The sequence below is a fragment of the Rutidosis leptorrhynchoides genome, chromosome 7, assembly GCF_046630445.1.
Source record: "Rutidosis leptorrhynchoides isolate AG116_Rl617_1_P2 chromosome 7, CSIRO_AGI_Rlap_v1, whole genome shotgun sequence".
Lineage (NCBI taxonomy): Eukaryota > Viridiplantae > Streptophyta > Magnoliopsida > Asterales > Asteraceae > Rutidosis > Rutidosis leptorrhynchoides.
In genome coordinates, this window is record NC_092339.1 from 295,584,533 (window position 1) to 295,591,127 (window position 6,595).

Genomic DNA, 6,595 nt, shown 5'->3' on the forward strand with positions numbered 1-6,595 from the left:
TATTATCTAATCTTTTTATACCATAGACACGTTTGCAAATATTTTGACATATCATATCGACCCATGTATATATATTATTTGGAACAACCATAGACACTCTATGCAGTAATGTTGGAGTTAGCTATACAAGGTTGAGGTTGATTTCAAAAATTTATATACTTTCAGTTGTGATTTAGCCTGAGACGTGTATACACTGGGTCATGGATTGATTCAAGATAATATATATCGATTTATTTCTGTACATCTAACTGTGGACAACTAGTTGTAGGTTACTAACGAGGACAGCTTACTTAATACACTCAAATCTTTAAAACATAATAAAAATGGTTGTAATTATATTTTGATCATACTTTGATATATATGTACATATTTGTATAGGTTCGTGAATCGATCCGTGGCCAAGTCTTATTTCCGAGGAAGGAAATATATGTGAAAGTGAGTTATAGTCCCACTTTTAAAATCTAATATTTTTGGGATGAGAATACATGCAGGTTTTATAAATGATTTACAAAATAGACACAAGTACATGAAACTACATTCTATGGTTGAATTATCGAAATCGAATATGCCCTTTTTATTAAGTACGGTAATCTAAGAATTAGGGAACAGACACCCTAATTGACGCGAATCCTAAAGATAGATCTATTGGGCCTAACAAACCCCATCCAAAGTACCGGATGCTTTAGTACTTCGAAATTTATATCATATCCGAAGGGTGTCCCGGAATGATGGGAATATTCTTATATATGCATCTTGTTAATGTCGGTTACCAGGTGTTCACCATATGAATGATTTTTATCTCTATGTATGGGATGTGTATTGAAATATGAAATCTTGTGGTCTATTGTTACGATTTAATATATATAGGTTAAACCTATAACTCACCAACATTTTTGTTGACGTTTAAAGCATGTTTATTCTCAGGTGAATACTAGGAGCTTTCGCTGTTGCATACTAAAATAAGGACAAGATTTGGAGTCCATGTTTGTATGATATTGTGTAAAAACTGCATTCCAGAAACATATGTCGATGTAATATATTTCTATTGTAAACCATTATGTAATGGTCGTGTGTAAACAGTATATTTTAGATTATCATTATTTGATAATCTACGTAATATTTTTAAAACGTTTATTGATAAAATAAAGGTTATGGTTGTTTTAAAAATGAATGCAGTCTTTGAAAAACGTCTCATATAGAGGTCAAAACCTCGCAACGAAATCAGTTAATATGGAACGTTTATAATCAATATGAATGGGACATTTTAGTTGGTATCCGAGCGTTGGTCTTAGAGAACCAGAAAATTTGCATTAGTGTGTCTTATCGAGTTTGTTAGGATGCATTAGTGAGTCTGGACTTCGACCGTATTTTCTTTAAAAATGATTGCTTAACATTTTTGTTGGAAACTATATATTATTAACATGTAAATATTATGTGATATATTAATCTCTTAACATGTTTGATATTGTGTGATAGATGTCTACCTCTAGTACAAATCCCATTGACTCACCTAATAATAACGAAGAGTCGAATATATATTGGCAAGATTCACAAGTTCTCGAAGAACCGGAAGAAGAGGAACCGGAAGAAGAGGAACCAGAAGAAGAGGAACCGGAAGAAGAAGAGGTTTCGGAGGGGGAATAGTAGGAACCACAGAAAACCGGTCAAATAAAAGAAAATCCTCAACCAATGGACCAAAGTTAATAATGGTCAATGGTGTTTCCGCTAAGGAAGCAAAATATTGGGAAAATTACCAATTTTTCGATGAATCGGATCCTGATGAGAATTCCGATGATGTTATAGAAATTACCCCGACCCAATTTAATGAGGTAAAAGAAAATAATAAGGGAAAAGGCATCAAAATAGAGAAATCTGATTCCGACCCCGATGAACTTTATATGTACCGTCAACACCTGTATTTTCAATATCGTGACAATAACCCGGGAACCTCTAAACCACCAGGTTTTTCTAAACCAATGTGGAAAATGACGGCTCATATTAGAGGAACATCATATATCCCTAGAAAATTAGGAAAAAGAACCAAGTCCGAAGAAGAAGAAACCAGTGATTCAGATTAGAGGGGTGTGAGCATGTTGTGTAATAAATGTATTGTAGTGTGCTTGTACTTTTATGTTCTATGTAAAAATTGCTTGTATTGTTTGTTATTACGAATCTAATCCTTGTCTATTTTACAGTATAAAAACAAAATGGACGTTAAGGGTAGACAGCCGAATATTTTAGAAGACCTACCAGAGGATATGATTGAGGAAATCTTGTCTAGAGTCGGTCAGAATTCATCAGCACATTTAGTTATGGCGAAATTAACTTGTCAAACATTTGAAAGACTTTCCAGAAATGCCTTAGTTTATAAAAGGCTTTCCTTTGATAGGTGGGGTATATCACATTGGGGAGACTTTAAGTTATGCCGTGTTTTCTTTAAAGCGTTAAATGCGAAAACCCAAATGCAATTTTACGCTACGGGTTAAGAACCTATTTTGACTCAACATATCCCAACATAGGATTTCGTGAATTAGAAAGAGCTTCTAACATGCAACATAAAGAAGCATGTTATGCTTACGGGTTAGTGATGTTCGCTTCTTACCTAAGTGAGAAAAAGAACATCGAATTACAGCTTTTAAATAAAACTTTCCCACAAGTGACGGATTCAGTAGTTGGGGTGAGAAACAAGGTTTTTAGATTATTACGGGGTTGTTGGACATTACGAAACCCTCGTCCTTTTGACGACATTACAACATGCTGCCTAGCCAATGGTCATAACGGTTATTTTTCACAAGAACAAGGATGGGAAGTCGACTTAGTAAAACCAGAATGCATGACTTGTTTCTGGACTTATGAATTACGTGTCTTTATTTCCTTTACTGAACAACTTGCGTATTAACTAGATTTATCTTCAAAACTGTCATGTATCATAGTGTACTATATTTCATGTTAAATGTAATATAGTGAACTTGTAAGTTTGAAGAATATTTGTATGTGATATATTATTATAATCAGTTTTTCATATGGAATTGTAGTAGTTGAATTGTATATTAGCTACTAAGTATGAACTTAACGGGTAGGTAGTACCCGAATTTAAACTTATAAAATGCTAATATGAAGAAAAAGCTTTTATAAATGAGTTCATATTATGCTACGAGATACTATTGACTACTCTTAATATTCTGTATGATTAACTTGTTTCATTTGACTATTTTGAAGGAAATGGCACCGACTACTCGACACACCTTGAATATGAGTGAAGAGGAATTTCGTGCCTTTCTTGCTTCAAATATAGCCGCAGTACAGGCCGCGCTACATACCAACAATAACTCTGAATCTAGCAATACAGCTAACGGCGCAAGAAATTGTGTAGGATGCTCCTACAAGGAATTCACTGCTTGCAAACCTTCAGAATTTGATGGGACCGAAGGACCAATCGGATTGAAACGGTGGACCGAGAAGGTTGAATCGGTGTTTGCCATAAGTAAGTGTGCTGAAGGAGATAAAGTGAAGTACGCCACGCATACCTTCACAGGTATTGCGTTAACATGGTGGAATACCAATCTCGAGCAAGTGGGACAAGATGCTGCTTACGCGCTACCGTGGTCAGCATTCAAGCACTTGATGAACGAGAAGTACCGTCCTAGAACCGAGGTCAATAAGCTCAAGTCAGAACTTAGAGGGTTACGAACACAGGGATTCGATATTACTTCGTACGAAAGACGATTCACAGAATTGTGCCTATTGTGTCCGAGAGCGTTCGAAGATGAGGAAGAGAAGATCGACGCATTTGTGAAAGGGTTACCGGAGAGAATCCAAGAAGATATAAGTTCACACGAGCCTACCTCCATACAAAAGGCATGTAGAATGGCTCACAAACTAGTGAACCAGATTGAGGGAAGAATTAAAGAACAGGCGGCCGAAGAGGCCAACGTGAAGCTAGTTAAAAGAAAGTGGGAGGAAAACGGTGATAAGAGTCACCAAAACAACAACAACTATCCCAACAATCGCAACATCAATCGCAACTACAACAAACGGCACAACAACAACAACTACAACAATCATCCCAACAACAATAACAACCGCAACAACAACAACAATCAGAAGCAGATATGCCAAAGGTGTGAAAAGTATCACTCGGGGTTCTGCACCAAATTTTGCAACAAGTGTAAAAGAAATGGTCATAGCGCAGCGAAGTGTGAGGTCTACTGACCAGGGGTTAACAGAACGAAAGGAACAAATGGTGTCGGAACGAGTAATGGCGGAGCAAGTAGTGTCGGAGCAAGTTATGCCAATGTAGTTTGTTATAAATGTGGAAAACTGGGCCACATTATTAGAAATTGCCCGAACCAGGAGAACACGAATGGACAAGGTCACGGAAGAGTTTTCAATATTAATGCGGCAGAGGCACAGGAAGACTTGGAGCTTGTTACGGGTACGTTTCTTATTGACAATAAATCTGCTTACGTTTTATTTGATTCGGGTGCAGATAGAAGCTATATGAGTAGAGATTTTTGTGCTAAATTAAGTTGTCCATTGACGCCGTTAGATGGTAAATTTTTACTCGAATTAGCAAACGGTAAATTAATTGCAGCAGATAATATATGTCGGAATCGAGAAATTAAACTGGTTAGCGAAACATTTAAGATTGATTTGATACCAGTAGAGTTAGGGAGTTTTGATGTGATAATCGGCATGGACTGGTTGAAAGAGGTGAAAGTAGAGATCGTATGTTACAAAAATGCAATTCGCATTGTACGAGAAGAAGGAGAACCCTTAATGGTGTACGGAGAAACGGGCAACACGAAGCTACATCTTATTAGTAATTTGAAGGCACAAAAACTAATAAGAAAAGGTTGCTATGATGTTCTAGCACACGTCGAGAAAGTACAAACTGAAGAAAAGAGCATCAATGATGTTCCCGTCGCAAAAGAATTTCCTGATGTATTTCCGAAAGAATTACCGGGACTACCTCCACATCGATCTGTTGAATTTCAAATAGATCTTGTACCAGGAGCTGCACCAATAGCTCGTGCTCCTTACAGACTCGCATCCAGCAAGATAAAAGAACTGCAAAGCCAACTGCAAGAACTATTAGAACGTGGTTTCATTCAACCAAGCACATCACCATGGGGAGCTCCTGTTTTGTTTGTCAAGAAGAAGGATGGTACATTTAGGTTGTGTATTGACTACAGAGAGTTGAATAAACTTACCATCAAAAACCGTTATCCACTACCGAGAATTGACGACTTATTTGATCAACTACAAGGCTCGTCGGTTTATTCGAAAATCGATTTACGTTCTGGATATCATCAAATGCGAGTAAAGGAGGATGATATTCCAAAAACTGCTTTTAGGACGCGTTATGGTCATTACGAGTTTATGGTTATGCCGTTTGGATTGACTAACGCACCAGCTGTGTTCATGGACCTTATGAACCGAGTGTGTGGGCCATATCTTGACAAGTTTGTCATTATTTTCATCGATGACATACTTATTTACTCAAAGAATGATCAAGAGCATGAAGAACATTTGAGAAAAGTGCTAGAAGTATTGAGGAAAGAAAAACTGTACGCTAAGTTTTCAAAGTGTGCATTTTGGTTGGAAGAAGTTCAATTCCTCGGTCACATAGTGAACAAAGAAGGTATCTAGGTGGACCCGGCAAAGATCGAAACCGTTGAAAAGTGGGAAACCCCAAAAACTCCGAAGCATATACGTCAATTTCTAGGATTGGCTGGTTACTACAAAAGATTCATCCAAGATTTCTCCAAAATAGCAAAACCCTTGACTGCATTAACGCATAAAGGGAAGAAATTTGAATGGAAGGATGAACAAGAGAAGGCGTTTCAGTTATTGAAGAAAAAGCTAACTACGACACCTATATTGTCATTGCCTGAAGGGAATGATGATTTTGTGATTTATTGTGACGCATCAAAGCAAGGTCTCGGTTGTGTATTAATGCAACGAACGAAGGTGATTGCTTATGCGTCTAGACAATTGAAGATTCACGAGCAAAATTATACAACTCACGATTTGAAATTGGGTGCTGTTGTTTTTGCATTAAAGACTTGGAGGCATTATTTATATGGGGTCAAAAGTATTATATATACCGACCACAAAATTCTCCAACATATATTTAATCAGAAGCAACTGAATATGAGACAACGCAGGTGGATTGAACTGTTGAATGATTATGATTTTGAGATTCGATACCACCCGGGATAGGGGATTGTGGTAGCCGACACTTTGAGTAGAAAGGACAGAGAACCTATACGGGTAAAAGCTTTGAATATAATTATTCGTACTAACCTTACTACTCAAATAAAGGAGGCGCAATAGGGGGTTGTAAAAGAAGGAAAGTTGAAGAATGAGATACCCAAAGGATCAGAGAAACATCTTAACATTCGGGAAGACGGAACCCGATATAGGGCTGATAGAATTTGGGTACCAAGGTTTGGAGATGTGAGAGAAATGGTACTTAAAGAAGCACATAAAACCAGATATTCAATACATCCCAGAGCGGGGAAGATGTATAAAGATCTCAAGAAACACTTTTGGTGGCCGGGTATGAAAGCCGATATTGCTAAATATGTAG